Raw genomic sequence first — 16,133 nt, 5'->3', positions numbered from 1 at the left:
GGTAGAGAAAGAAGGGTGAGGGTGGCAGGGAGGAAAATTGAGATCACCTAGACGTTTAGCACACTGCTATGTCTGATTGTGAAAATCAACAAATACACTCACTGGAAAGAAAAGGAAAATCTGCCCAGCGAAGTTCTGTGTGAAGCAACCAGAGGAATGGAAAAGCGTTACTCAGAGGAATTCTGGTCTCCCATGGGAGCCTCAGAGCAGCATAAAAATGGTTCCATTCTTAGGGCTGGCCCCTTGGCATCGTGATAAAGTTTGTGTGCTCTGCTTTGGCAGCATGGGGTTCATGGGTTCTGATCCCAGGTGTGGACCTACACACCACTCATCAAGCCATGCACATATAAAATAGAGGAAGATTGGTACAGATATTTGCTCAGGGCAAATCTTCCTCACCAAAAAAAACCCAAACAAAAAACATGGTTGCCTTCTGAAATGCTGGGACCAAATCCATTGCCCATGTTGGCCTCAGCCCCATCTCACCATTAGACATGTTGCCTGGCTCCTGGGAGGCCCTCCATCCTCATCCTAGGAAAGAATGTGAGGGCATATGAGGGACAGCCAGGAACGTTGTCAATTCTCCCCTTTCCTCCCATTATTCCCCTGCATTCACCAGATTCCAGCTGACATCTCCCTGGGCCTCGGTTCTCCTACCAACAGCATGTCAGTACCAGACCTCTCTCTAGAGTGTGGAGAAGCTGTGGGTAGGAAAGGCAGGAGGTATTTGCGTTTCAAGAGTGTTCTGCAACAGGGAAGAAGAGAACGTGGGAAGAAGTGCGAGAGAATCCACTCCATCCCCATCCCATTTGGGGGTCTAGCTGGAGAAGAGGTTTTCAAGCAATCCCTCTGCCTATAGAATACTTGCCTAAAAATACCATACCTCTAGATGATCCCACGTCATTTCTCCACCTAAATAGACTCAAAAGCAATCCTCATTTCTTTTTCTTCAGGCAATATAGCATGGGCTGTGACGTGATACCTCTAAATCAAGGGAATAACTGCAGGTCTTTAGGAGTCATCCTCCCAATGACATGGACAGAGCTGGGAGTTGACATAGAGCCTTCACAGATGCTACAGAGGAGGAGTTCAAGGCTTGACCACATGTGGCCCGCTACAGAGATGCTGTTGAAGGTCACAGCAGCATGGATGTGGGAGCAGAGCTCCTGTGGATGGACTGTCACATTCCCAGTTTGGACAGAGGAGGAGTGTGGGTGTAGGAGCAGAGAGGAGAGGAGGGATACTCCCAAGCCCTGGATCCAAGCTCTTGCCTTTTCATCCTGTCTCTTTCCTTGAAGGCCCAAAGGCCATAAGACAGAGAGTTAGAGGAGAGCTAGTCTTGGCTCAAGACTAGAGCCACTCTCGGGCCAGGTTTGGAGTAAGTATGCATTTGTCAATATAAATGCTCCCCCTGGGAAAGCACTTGCACTGCATTTGGAATATGCACATTTTGAATTTGGCCAAGACCTTTGTGTTCCATAAGCCATCCTCATGGGCAGCTGTTCTTCTATTTCTTCTTTTTTTCTGGTGAGGAAGATTCACCCTGAGCTAACATCTCAATCAGTTGCCAATCTTCCTCTTTTTCCTTGAGGAAGAGATAACAACTGTGCCAATCTTCCCCTATTTTGTATGTGGGTCACTGCCACAGCATGGCTGCCAATGAATGGTTTAGGTCTGAACCTGGGAACTGAACCCAGGCTGCTGAAGTGGAGCACACCCAATACCAGGCCACAGTGCGAGCCCTCAAGTGTCCTTCCTTATCCCCCAAAGGCTGAGGAGCGTCCCTGGCTGTGGGAGCAAATGGGTTAACTGAGTTAAAGTGAGGAATGGAGATCTGGAGAAGAACCTCTTCAGCTGAAACTGCTTTGAACAGTTGGGCTGTCACCATTTTTGGTGTTACGTTGGCCCTATGAAAAGCAGCCAAAAAATTATAGAAACACATCGGGCTTGTAGTGCCTTGAGTGGGGACTGAATGTTGAGTTGGCCCCTCTAGGCCCTGAGCCAGGCCTTAGATTTCGGGGCAGGTCAGTGGGAAATCCATCACAGAAGAACTCTGCAGTGCAAGATGGGAGAAAACCAGGCAAACTTGCCCTTGCCATGGAGGGATGGAGACAGATGGTGGTCAGTGCATTTTTAAGGCAGCATTGCAGCAGGACCTGCTCAAAAAGGGCCAGCCTCTTCTGTGAAGTTTTCCCTGACAGCCTCCACCGAATTCCAGGGTTATTTTCTCTTTGTATCATCTCAGCACCCAAATGAAAGACACGACACTCTGTCCTCTCACACACCCTACACCCACCCCTGTGTGTCAGCTATGATGCTACGTTATAATTCTGTGTCTCCTGTTGGTTTTCCCCTTTAGACCACAAGAAGATAGAATCATATCTTTCATCTCTGTAGTCCTAGAGATATCATAGTATCTGGTGTATACAGACCCACAATCCCTTATCTGCAATTCCAAATTCAAAAAGGTCTGAAAACCTAAAGGTTTCTTATAACTTATTTTGTAGTAGAACCTGGGCTAGGTGTTGTCAAGTTTGCAAAGTCTAAATGTAGTAGCAAAGTAGAAACAATAGACTAATAAACAGCAAAATGGGAGAAGTGCTAAAAGCGAACGCGAGCAGCAAGCTGTTGGGTACACAGGACAAAGTAACACCTTTTGGGGTGAGCCACAAGAAGGCCTCCGAGACGACGTGGCACTTCAGCTGGTTTTAAATCTTAGAAATGATTCCCTAAGATGAGGAGGCAGGGTGGGGGGGTAAACTTGGGATGGTAGTTATAGTTTTCTGAGTATTTCCCAAACTTATTATATTTCTATCTTCCTGTGAAGTTTTCAAGCTTTCCCAGGACTGGGACATTATTTCCATTTTTTTCATTCTTTCTATACGGCCCAGTAAAAGGCCTTGTGAGCACTACTTTTGGGACTGTACCAACAAAATACGGTCATCTCCAGAATTCTCCTGCTCTGCAGGAAATATAGGCCTTGCACATAGTTTATGATCAAGAATATTTTCTTGAATAAATGAAAACTTAAGGAGTGCACCCTTTTTTAAACTAGCAAACTATTTTTTTTTTAGTTATTATTTTTTTTATTGAGGAAGATTGGCCCTTAGCTAACATCTGTTGCCAATCTTCCTCTTTCTGCTTGAGGAAGATTGTCACTGAGCTAACATCTGTGCCAATCCTCCTCCACTTTGTATGTGGGATGCTTCCTCAGAGCATGGCTTGATGAGTGGTATACAGGTCTGCACCTGGGATCCGAACACAGGCTGCCGAAGTAGAGCACATGAACCCAACCACTATACCACCTGGCTGGCCCCTAAACTTTATTTTTTAGAGCAATTTTTGGTTCCAGCAAAATTGAGCAGAAAATATAGAGATTTCCCACATACCCCCTGCCCTCACACACGCACAGCCTCCCCCATTATCAATATCCCCCACCTGAGTGGTCCATTACTTGTAGTCGATATAGCTACACTGGCATGTTATTATTTTGATGCTCACTTCTCCTTAAGAGTAATAATGAAGACAGACAAGGCATTGCTTACCCCACCATCTGATTTAGCACTTCTCTCTCCCTTCCCCGCTTAGAGGTTCGTGGTCTACTGAGAAACTTGCCCAGCTGCAAAGCCGCAGAGCAGGATTACAAGCTTTGAAAGGTGTAAACACTGAGAAGGCACAGAAATCATTCCTGTGCAACAGCAGGAAGCTCATAGGCATAGATATTAAAGGTGGAAAAAGACCCACGAGGTCAATCCCTCCCTCCGAGTCTAAACCGGGAGAAGTAATCGGGCATACCAGCTCCTGACTGCTCATTCACTGGGGAAACAAGAGCACATCTTCACCAGCTCCCTGGTCCACTGATGCACAGTGTTCTCTGTCTTTCCAGAATGTGGCCCAAGGACAGCAGTGCTGAACACCAAGCCCTTAAAACTCTTTACAGTTTACAAAGCCCATTTCAAGTACCCCTGCAGCCTCATACATCCTGACGGAGTACGCAGACTGCAGAGAGCTCCCCCTCTCAGAGATGAGGGCGCAGTGGGAGAGCGGGCGGGGGGATTCCCACACTGGGGGAGGGGCGGAGTCCTGGGCTGTGCTTCCCACAGGCTGTGGCAGGAGGCGACATAGCTCTCAGGATCCCTTGGCCACAGCCTGTGATAAGACCCAAACAGTTATTCTTAGTGTAACATCCGTAAAAACAACAAAAAATAGCCATCCTTCTGAAGTAGAGAAGAGTGTTTTAATTTGTGCGTAGGGAGCAAAGTTTCTGAGAGAAATAGTTTCAGGAAGAGCTTAAGTGTGGCTCTTCACTGGGGACCTTCTCCAGCTCTTCAGTGTACTACTGTGGTCATCAATCTCCAAGAGGTGAAGGAAGGTGAAGCGTTTTCTGAAAATATTTGACCATGATTCCATTTTTGGCAGAGCACCTTGAGTGGAAAACCCTTTGTGGAATGCAGTATGAGAATCAGTCAAATGGGGGACACATGGTTACTTTTTGAGTCAACTCAGCTCTGGGGTGTCCTCCACAGAGGTTCTCAGAGGAGCTTGAGGAGAAAAACCAGAAAACTAAAATCTCTAAGAAAAGGCTAAAAAGAACTGAGTTACTCAGGCAGAATAAGGAAAAGATACTGGCAGTACACTAAAGTTGATTCTAAACTATTTGACGTGTTAGGGGACTTGGTACATGGCGCAGGGTGGGGCTGTTCCCCCTCGGCAGAGGGAGGCGGGCAGCCATTGGGCTGTGAGGAATCTGCTGTGCGAAGGGTGGGAGACTCCGAGGCCAGGAGCAGGCAAGGCATGGACTCAGCATCTTGGAGTTCCCAGACAGAGGGTCTCCTAGGACACGGATGAACCAGGTTGGATCCTACCTTGAGGCAGGGGACTGGAGAAAATTACCTACACACGTCTCAGTTGGCCTTACGGTGTTGTGATGAGCTATTTCTGTAGAAGCCTGAACCATGAGCACTAAGATGAAACTATGGCTGCTGTGTGACAAAGGGGAGGATGGAGACCTTGGGTGAGCTCATCCCGCCCTGGAGGACTGAGGGGGAAGATGGGCAAGGGAGAGCGAGGAGGAAGACTCAGAGCCAGAGCCATTTGAAAAGGTCCCGGAGCCTCAGATGGAAAGTCACCCTGTGGAGAACTATGACCTGCCTCCTTCGTAGGCATCGGCCAGCACTGACCCCAGGTCTCCGGGGCACCCGCCTGTGAGAAAAAAGGCTCCACGCGCCTCACAACTTCAGTGCCTGCGTCTTAAGTCTACCTTGATCTCTGTGGTCTGAGTGTCTTCCCTCTTTCCTTCCTGACCTTTCCTCAGCGAAGAGAGGGAGCAGGCAGTGCAGGGCGAGGCTGGTGAAGAGGGACAGTGAGCCGTAACAAGACAAAAGGAGAATCATGGAGGGAGGCTCAGCCCTGGGGATGCACTTCTCGCAAAATCCGAGTTTCATTAAATATAGAAAGGTAGGATGAAAAAATAATACTCACTCATTGTTACAGTTTCAAAGTCGGAAGCTGGCCTTGATTTCAAAGAACTTGCGTGTAATGTGATGCATGGCTTTCTCTTCTGTCTCTCTTTTTATAGGTAAGTGACATTTCATTCTGCTCATCCCCAAGGCAAAGTTGGATGTTTTTAAAGTGGAAAAAAAAATGAGCGGAAAAGGAACAGGGAAGGTGGGAAGAGGTGGCAGTCGCGGGGCAGCACAGGTAGGTGCCCCTGAATTCATCGTCCTTTCACAGACAGGCGAGGGGGGCTCTTCCCCCCAGAGGCCATGCTGAATGCCTGTCCCCAGGACGAGAGGTCCGGTCACGGCTGTGGCTTTTGAGATGGAGATGCCTTTGCTCTTGGAAAGAGGTCGGTTCAGTGAAATGGATGGCTGGTGCTCTGGCCAAGGGGTCTCCCTTGGTGAAGTTTCAAATCTGAAATGAGGTGAGGTTTTGAGTCCTGGTGCGATGTATCTGCTTCTTTGCTGTGGATTGGTGGAAGAGCAAGTAGGGGAAAATACGTTTAAATCTGGAGATATAGGATTAAAATATTCCAAGGAGGAAAATTAGGAATGTGGAAGATGCCCTGATGGAACTGCAAATGGTATGGAAATTTCTAGACAGAAAGGAGATTTGTGGGGAAACTGAGATCCTCTGGTACTGGTATGTTAAGCATCATTTACTTAATTGTAGGGTCCGTCTCATCACTGGGATGGATTTGTCTGTGCCCACCTGGTCGCCGAGGCTAGAGTACCACTTATTTTCTCCTCAGCTGGGATCAGAGTGGCTTTCTAAACTTGGAGGATGATTTGTCATTATAGTCACCTTACCTCTTCTTGGTCATTGAAGGAAGCAGTTCTGAAGTTCAAGACTAGTTTGGGTCTTGGGTTCAAGACTGTTCTGAAATTCAGTTGCTTTCCCCTAAATCAAAGTGGAAGTGCTTTGAGTTTTCTTATAATTTGCAAACGATCCACAGAAATAATTGACTGATGGCTCTGCCCACATGTATTTGTTATTTTCCTTGAGAGAGAGAAATGTAAAACATTCTACTTAATAGTCTATAAATCTAGACTGGGAACATAAAACTCAATTCAATAAAAATATTTAAACTGTGCAGTCCTATCTTACATCCAATTAAGGAGATAAACAGAATTGATTGAAGGGTGGGTTGTTAGAAAGGGGAGAAACACTGGAACAAAGCCAGACTCAGCCGAACTCTCGGAGGAGATCTCACCACACAAGAGACCAATCTGTGGGTGTTAGAAGTTTTAAAAGAGACAAAAATACCAGAATTTGTTATGAAAGTTGTTTAATTCTGTTGCTAATATTTGATATACACATGTTCTTTAAAGTCTCTTTTCCTCAATTTCAACAAAAAGGAAAAAAAAAAAGAAAGCTCAAAATGCAACTTCCTCCTCTGAAGTGGGAAAAGTTTTATTGTATGTGGAAAACCCCAAAATACCTCTTTTCCTGAAGTCATCTCCCAATCTTGTGGTCATTTATCATGTTTTCACGGAAGACACAGTGCCTTCTAGTGCATGTTCATGGCTGCAGACGGGCCCAGGGACGCTCTCAGCATCGCCCCGCAGCATGGGGAAAACAAAGCTGCCACCTCTCTGGGTTCCAGCCCAGGCCAGGGCTCAGCTCACCCCCACACTGCAGCCAGAAAGCCACCCCCGAACCTTGCCCAGCAGATGAATTAAAAAGTGGGGTTCCTAGCCATAGGCAGCCCCTGTGTCACCCCTTCATCATAAAACGCAGATTTCTTGTTGCTGCCTTTGGATCAAGGCTGATGGAACCATTGACTTTGTTAGAAAACGCCTCTTTTTTGGAATTTGTCTGCAGAATAAGGGCTGGAGGCTAGATTTTCCTTGTCTGATAGGCTGCCCTCTATGTAGGGGCAGGTGGTGGAGGGGTGGACAGGGCAGCTGTCTCTCCAGGATTCTCCTGGGACGCCGGAGCTTGCCTCGTCTGCTCAGAGGCAGGGACGTGGGGAGGCTCTGGGGACTGTGATGGAGGAGGTCAGAGCCTCAGAATGTCTTATTAATAAGGAGGTAATAGAGCATATGTTAATTTTACAAGAAAAATTTCCACAGAGTATAGAAATACATGGGCTTATCTGAATAGTGTAAATATGCTACAATTCTCAGAACTATGAGAATAAAATGCTATTTGCACCTACCTTATAAACAACACATTTTCTGGCATTACCATGCCCTGTGGAGTAGGAGGACAAATGAGTAGTGCTTGCACACACATACATCCCCAAACACACGCACCAGCACTTGCACATACAAACGCATATTTTTAGATGCAAATGCACAAAGCTATGATTTTGCCTTTGGAAGGTGACAAGGAGCAAAGACATTTTTCAGAATCAGATCTGCCCTCTCACTGTTGTTTCCCAAGATATATGTGCCTGTTTTATCTCCCATCACTTACCAAACACCTTGCCCAGTCACTGGATTTAACTTCCTGGCTTGGATGCCAAAAGCAATAGGTTCAGGTTCTTCCTTTGCTCTGGAACCCATTGATCTGGCTGCTTTCCCAGCTTCAGCACCCCAGGTTGGTACAGTTCATCATGTGGGGTCCACCACTGATCTTCTTCCCTTTGTTTCCCTCTCTGCTCTGGATCCCGTGGCCTTCTTTGACTCCTCTTTCTGTCTGCACCAGTCCCAGCCTGGAAGGAGGCCAGGCTGCTGTATGGAATTTGCACTGAGTGCAAGGTGGTAGAGACTGAAACAAAAGAATATATGGAATTCCACAACTAGCCCAACCTTCTGCCACCCTTGCAAAGCCTGCTTTGGGGACTGCTGGAATCCCTACTCTTTGGGCAAGGACCATTTTGTCATGTTTTTTTAAAGCTAGCCTTTACTGGGTTTCAGATACCATGCTAAACAATGCACAAACAAACTCACATTCACACATATTTTATTTTTTAAAAAATCCTATGATGTTGGTTTTACCATCTTCTTTTTACAAACAAGGAAATCAAGGTTTAAGGAGATAAGATAATTTGCCCAAGGTTGCTCAACCTTGAAGCCTGACTTTGAACTTGTAACTCTCTTACTATGACATCCATGTTCTTAACTGCTTGTATATAGAATATACTATCCCAGAAGAGCGAAGGGTGGCAGGAAAGGAATGTCTTCCAACAACACTGGACTTGCTCCTTTCTAGCTGTTTAGATCAATAGAGCTCTTGACCATGAAGGTAGCCTCTGCACAGGCTTTGGAGGAGCCAGCACAGGTAGTGAAAACATGCAGGCTTAGAAGAACTTGGGTTTGAGACCTGCATCTGCCATTAATTTGCTGTGTGCTCTCCGTCAATTTATTTAATTCTCTGAGCTTCTTACATCATGACAAAGGCAGATGCAGGATAATACTATTTCATAAGCTTAATAGGAGACCAAATCAGAGAATGATACCTATGAAAGGATGCTCTACCAACATGCACTTGTTATCATTACCTGAGATGTTCCATTGCATCCTGGTTCCCCAAACCTCTAAGTCTAGTTCTTGATTTTTCTGATGAGATCTACAACTTTTGCCAAAAGCAAGGAACAGTTCTTGGCAGCTTTCTGAGTCTTTACTTCCTTTTAATACCAGGCCTAGTGGAGAGCAAAATTGCCTGCCAATCACTCAGAAATGTGTGGGCCCCAGGAAATTAAATTCTCCCTCTCTCCAGCTGTCTACTCCCAAGTGCCAGGTACTAAGTGAATACACAGGCCACATGTTTCCCTTCCGTTGTCTCTTCCTCCTGTATGTTAATTTGATCATTTTAGTAGAACACATCAAACCAAGAAGATTTGAGATGTAGTTCATTATCCCCGAGGGCCAAAGTTTATAGGATGTAGTCAACGGGAAGGTGATTATTGCTCTCTTACATTATTCTCTTGGATTTCAACATTTTCTTTTTCCAACAATATTTAAAAGCCACCCTTTTACATTGGTCACCATCTTTTAACGGCATAGTGAGGGAAGAGAAGCTGAACAAAGGGGCCAGGGCCACTCAGCACGTCCTTGGGGCACGTGTGGCTCACTCTGAGCCGCTGGAACTCTCTGTGCATCTATGTGGCACTGGGGACAGAACGCACAAAACTGCTGTCTGCAGACTGTGTCCAGGTACACCACACGCAGTTGGGAAAACAACTCTCCAAATGCCTCCTGTGCTTGCCAGTGGCATTCACACACTCTCTCCTGTCCCTCAGGGAAATTAAGAAAGGAGCTCCTCTGAAGACTGATACCTGGACAGAGCACTCGTCCTACCCCTCCTTTCCATACCTCATCTCTGGAGTGAGGTATCTTAATCCTTACATTTGCCCAACCATTCAGAGTAAAAACCTTTTTTGTACTGTAGGGTGAAAAATATTTTGGGTACACAGTGATTACACTGATGTGAAAAGCCAAGTGTAGAGCCCACGGCAAGTGAAAGATAAAGAGCTTTGTCTAAACTACTTGGTCAATGTTATAAGCTGAATTGTGGACTCTCCAAAATTCATATATTGAAGTCCTAAGCCCCAGGGCCTCAGAATGTGACTGTATTTGGATACAGGGCCTTTAAAGGCATATTTAAGGCAAAGTGAGGTCATATGTGTGGCCTTCCTCCATTCTGACTGGTGTCCTCATAAGAAGAAAAGATTAGGACACAGAAACACACAGAGGGAACACCAGGTGCGGATGCAGGGAGAACATGGCCACCTACAAGCCAAGGAGAGCGGCTTCAGAATGAAACCAACCTCACAGACACTCACCTTGGACTTCTGGCCCCAGAACTATGAGGAAAGGAGCTGCTGTTGCATAAGCCATCCAGTCTGTGGTCTTTATTATGGTCGCTTGAGCTGACTAAGACAGTCACAGCATGGGCACATCAAGACTCGGCCCCAGTGTCGAGAATGTGCAGAGACTCCTAGGGGTCATGCAAAGAAGGCAGGCTTATCATCCAAATTCCTCCTCTGCCGTATTTTGCTTGACCTATGGTAAGTTACCATGTTGATCCTCAGTTTCCTAATCTGTACAATGAGTATGACACCTATCTCACTGCCACTTTGAGAATTAATCGAGATGATGAGTAATAAATATTATAAGACTCTAAGTGCTCAATATCCACCTCTCTAACTCTAGCTATTTCTCTCAGTAGTGATAGGAATAAAAAATAATTGTACATATAATGTTGTAATTTTTAGCATGTGCCAGGCATTGTGCTGAATATCCACCCAGGATACTTCATCTAGTTAGGCCATTTTGTCTCCTGGTAATCAAAGACAGCAACTCTGTTCTCAGGACTCTGTGCTTGGGCTTGTTGAATTCATCAGCCTGTAGGCAGGGGTCTGAGTGGAGGCCTCGAACTTTCCACTCCTCACCCTGCCTGACTGATATTTGTCAGCTTTCAGCCTCACTGGCTTGGGAAGTAGGACTGCCTTGGGTCACCGCTCGTCAGAAGCCCACAACCCATCCCTGGCCTGCCTCCCCTCTTACTATCTCCAGATGTCCCTCTATATTAATGACACTTACAGTTACAGACAACTGTGGCCAAACTCTAAGGATTCACTTACAAGGATTTACATCATTGAGGTTGAGATTACGGACTGTGAACATATAATGCGCCACGAACACACAAGACATTGACAGGGCAGGGGGATCAACTGTCCTGCCCAAGGCCTGGTCTACTTGGACATGGAGACTTGCCTACAATGTGCCCTTCCCAGAACAGAGGATCTCAGAATGAAAAAACATAGTGAACACACACCAGTCTGACATCCTGAGAGAAGAGAAGCCCATGACCTCCAGGCATAGATTGACTGGAAGCCAAGAAGCACTGGATGACATCCCCATTGTGTGTTCACCAAGGACATGGCCTTCAGCCTCTTGGGTCTACAAACGGATGGATGAAATCAGTCTAACAGACATGGCCAGACTCATGGTGACAGACTCACAGAGCTACACTCACAAAAAGATGATGAGCACCGCAGAATTCCAATGGAACAGTTTACCATGGAAGAGGGCATGCCTTTCCAGAGATTGCTGCTATCAACATTTCTAGGAGCTGAGTTATTGATTAGTTTCTTGGTGGGTAGAAATCCGAGCATAGATTTGATCTGTGAGATAGGGCCCCACGCATCGGTGAGCATATCTGGGCCACTGCAGTTTTCCATAAGGGGCTGACCAGAGGGCCTCAGCAGGGTGGAGCGCTGTGACTGGCCCCTCACACCCTGCCATCACTTTGGCCGTCAGGACCGGAGTGCTATGAAGTGAGTTGGCTTGAAGGATGACTTATTCCATCCCGCCATCCCTCCTCTTTGCCCCACTTAAAATTCCTCAGTTTAAGAGCGTCCTTTTGCCCTTACATGGAGGACCCAAATCCTCAAACATCTCCAAGGCTCTGCAGCTCTGCCTCTGCTGCTCTCAGCTCAGCTCTTCCCCGTGCTTCCGTTGCTCCGGCCACATGGGCTGTGCACTGGTCTTTGGTCCTTCTGCCTGGAAAGCGCTCTTGCTCTCTCTTCACGTGGATGACCTTAGGCATCCTTTATAACTAAACTCAAGATCCTTCCTTGTGAAGGCCTTCCTGGTCCCCAGGCTGGGTCATGGCCCTGGGATCAACCTTCTTCCCCGAGTGCATTTGTTTTGGTTTGCACTTAAGCATTCACTGGTGATTTAATTCCAGCTCCCCAGTGGACCAGCTGCCCCAAGACAGCAAGCTCTGGGGCTGCTTTTATTTCCCATGGTCTGCCCAGCACCTGGAACAATGTAGGCACTAATCCTGCTCATGGAGTGACCCAGGGAAATGTCCCTGTCCTGTGCAGTGAACTCCTTTCTGGAACAGGCTGGACCAGGAGCATAACACCTCTAGGGAGCCCATTCAGAAAGAACACAACTGGGTTACTCTCTGTGCTTGATCAAGGTTGAAGGAGTTCACTGCCAACCTCAGGAGGCTGAGGAGTTCTCAACCCTGACCTCTCCTTAGAACAGCTGGGGGAGGTTTTAAGAAGCACTGATGCCCTCCCTTCATGCCTAGAGATTCCTACCCAAATGGTCCAGGAGCCTGGGCATCCTCGGGTGTTCCGTGCGCAGCCAGGCTTAGGAGCCCTGCTGGAAGGCGCCCTCTCTCTCGCCGTGTGAGTTTGATTAGTGCATGTTTCTTCCAGGTTCTTAATAGTCGTAGCACACTTTGCGAACCTCTTCTGGAGCCTCTCCCAGCTTGACCCTACAACAGTTGTTAATCCTATTCTGTGGATGAGAAAGCGCAGTGCAGGGAGACTAAGCTTCTCCAGTAAGGATATGCAGCTCCCACAAGAAGAGGCAGGATTTGAACTCAAGTCTATCTAACCCCTGAGCCCAGCCTATAGATGCTATATCATATCACCTTACATTCTCGTGGTGCCGGACTTCGGGGACACTGTGTCATAAACATACATGTACATCTCCAGCATTTCCTCTTGGGATGCTGGGTATTCCTAAGGGTTCCCAGGTAGAACATGTTGAGAGTTGAGGTTAAAAAATCCCCAAGAACTTGATTATGTTTCCGAAGCGTCTAAACCCTGTCCTCTGTCCCCTCGTCCACCACTTAGAGCTTTGAGCTGAGAAAGAGCAGGGCCTGCGTGGCCACCAGTACGAGCTGTCTGGGCCCCGTGCTTGTTAAACAGGAGTGAGGTAGAAAGTATGACGAGGCAGAAGCAAAGTCTTAAGATACCAATTTTTCCCCCTTCTAGTCCCCAATTTTGGACAAACATGGGGCCCACAAGTGAGTGAGGGAATTAAATTAACGAACACAATTTCTCCCTGTCATTGAACTCTGACTAATGAGTCTATTTCTGGGTAATAAGAGGAGCAGGAAGTGACAAGGCAGTGTAATGAATTAGTGGCCCAGAACCTCGTTAGTCAGAATAATCTTTCCACGAAAGATAAATGATGCAAACATTAATTATAAAGCCAGGGTGGAAACGCATCCCATTATTTGGCTTCCTAAGAAATCTATCCCAGTTATTATGAGGCGTTTCAAACAACAATGATAATAATAAAGTAAAGGCTCCGTCAGAACTCTAACCCTGGCGAGACCCGCTGGCGGTGGGAGCAAAGGGGACAGCTCTGATTTCTAAAGGGGCCGATTCTCGATCTCTTGGAAGCCACTGTGCGCTCAGGGTTTGCCCCAGGACTGGTTCCCCAGCCTCAGCCTCTCGGCGACCTGCAGCCCCCCGTGTCTCCAGCTTGGTCGCTCAGAGCCGTCCACTCAGGGCCACCAGACCCAGGTGAGGCCGGGAGTTCAGCAGGAGCCTTGCCCCCTCAAAGAAAGGACAAGGCCACGGGTTTTGCCATGAACTCTAGCATCCAAAAGACGCAGCAGAGGTCAAAACCACAAAGGAAATGGAGGGTCAGGGGTCAGGCTCTGGAATCAGCTAAATTCAAACCCTGCCTCTGTGTCTGAAGAAGTTATTAGCCTGTTTCGTCACCGGAGAACTGGTGACAGCAAAGGTATCTAGTCAAGAGGGCTGATTATGAGGCTTAAAGTCGGCGGCGCAAGGAAGATGCTGGTACCCATTGCGCGTCCCGTGGATTCTGTTTCCTGGCGCCAGGTGAAGGCGGCAGAGCCGGCCCCGGGGTGGGGCGCCCGAGCCAGGTCCTTCCCACGAGGAGGGCGGCGCGCGGGGCGGGGCGGGCCCGCCAGTGTCGCGCGGGGGTCGGAGGAGCGCGCGCCTGGCCTCGGTCGGCTCGGGGCTCTGTCCTCTCAGGATGCTCGTCGTCGCCTGGAATTTTGGTAGAAGCCAGGAGGGAAGGCGGGGGAGGCGGAGGAGGACCTCGCTCGGAGCCCAAGTAGCGCAGGCTGAATCAGTAATAAATGTGGCTGCTGAGGCCATTACTCCGGAGAGTAAATAAACCGGAATTAAAAACCATAAAAAAGAACTCGGCAGCGTCCTGGTAATAAACTCGTCCGTGACTTCACGGCTCAGAGGTTCCTCCGCTTCTGAAGGTCGGGCTGTCTCTGCCCCAGGGTCGGAGGGCGCTCGGTGGAGGGAGAGGAGTTTGAACTAAGGCGGGGACGCCCCCCAGGCCCCGTCCGGCGGCCTCTGCCCGGAGTGGAGGCTGCAGGCTGCTTTTGTTTTTAAGCCTTTGTTGTTATCTCACTGGCAAACCTTGGTAATGAAAGAAGAAAAAAACCAATTAATTGGGAATGAATTTTAATTGTCTCTGACTTCTCATTTGTAGACTATTAAAATGAGTTCCCTATTAAGTGATCACATTGGGTTGAATCACTCTGAGAGACGGAAGGCACCCAAAACTGCTCCTCCAGGCCCCACTCCAGCCTCTTCCTTTTGGGCAAAAACTGGGCTCTTGGGTTTTAAGCAAAATGATGCAAATGGGAAAAAGAAAAGAAAAACTTGCCGTCAAAATCTTTTTTTTTTTTCTTCTTTTATGTGTTTTTTTGGCTGAAGAACAAACGCCTGCGTCGGTTATTCCGTGGCGGTGCGTTTCTCTCCCACTTGGGGAGTGCTCTGGGAAGGTGGCTGGGGACAGGGCCCAGCCAGGCTTCCGTAGCATCTCTGTGAGCCCCTTCTCTGCCACCTGGAATGGAGACTCCACAAGGGGCTGCGCGAGGCTGTCAGGAAACGGAGCCCAGGGGGGCAGGACAGGGAGGGGCTTGAGAAAGGACCACCGACAGCTCTGCACCCCGCCCACCATTGCTCTTAAGCTTTACTGAGGTATAATTGACAAATAAAAATGGTACTCATTTAAGGTGTACAATGTGGTGATATTGAATACATTGTGAAATGGTCTCAACAATCAAGCTAATTAACGTATCCATCAGCTCATAGAGTTACCACTTTCCTTTTTGCGTGTGATGCGAACACTTAAGACCTACCTCTCAGCAAATTGGAAGGACACGAAACAGTAATGTTAACTGTAGTCACCACGGTGTGTGTTAGCTCTCCCAAACTTATTCCTCTAGCATCACTGAAACTGTGTCCCCTTTGACCAACCTCGCCCCCCTCCACCATTCTGCTTTCTGCTTCTAGGAGTTCGACTGTTTTAGATTCCACATGTGAGTGAGGTCATGCAGAATTTGTCTTTCTGTGTCTGTCTGGCTTATTTCGGTTAGCATAATGTACACTGCAGCACTATCCTCAATAGCCAAGACACAGAAGTAAACAAAGTGTCCAAGGATGGATGAATGGATAAAGAAAATGCAGTCTATACATACAGTGGAATATTATTTAGCCTTAAAAAAGAAGGAAATCCTGCTATTTGGGCCAACATGGATGGAGCTGCAGGGTCAGCAACGTTTCATTGCTCCGACATAGGCTGTCCAGGGTGCACGGACCCCTCTTCTTAAGTATTCTCAGAAGAATGCTTGTCCTGTTCCCTCACTCCACGTTTTGCTTTTCCAGGCGAGGCGTAGGAATGTTGTGTCCCTGAGCCACTGAGGATGTGGCAGGTCGTTCGATGTTGCTGAATTAAGCCCAGGTCATGTAGTATGGGAGTGGGAGAACCTTTCTTTGGAGATGGCACTTCCTGCCTCTGTTCCTCCCTGTGGGGCTGTGTGAGTATAGGCTAGCTGGACGCTAAGAGCCCAGGGCCCAGGAGGCCCCAGGGATGCCAGTGCCTCAGCCTCGTCCCTCAGCCCTCCCTTCTCAGGCTTCCTCCCCCCTCCCTCCTCTGACA

At 47.7% G+C, this 16,133-nt stretch overlaps 1 protein-coding gene across 4 annotated transcripts in view; it reads left to right on the top strand.

Annotated features, from left to right (window-relative positions):
* Nucleotides 1-16,133, top strand: part of NTM (neurotrimin) — a 914,184-nt gene that overhangs the window by 258,914 nt on the left and 639,137 nt on the right. The gene's annotated exons all lie outside the window — the stretch shown is intronic.

The sequence above is a fragment of the Equus asinus genome, chromosome 20, assembly GCF_041296235.1.
Source record: "Equus asinus isolate D_3611 breed Donkey chromosome 20, EquAss-T2T_v2, whole genome shotgun sequence".
NCBI classification, from domain to species: Eukaryota; Metazoa; Chordata; class Mammalia; order Perissodactyla; family Equidae; genus Equus; species Equus asinus.
Note: the sequence above shows the minus strand (reverse complement) of the source record. Positions and strands in the feature narration are given on the sequence as shown.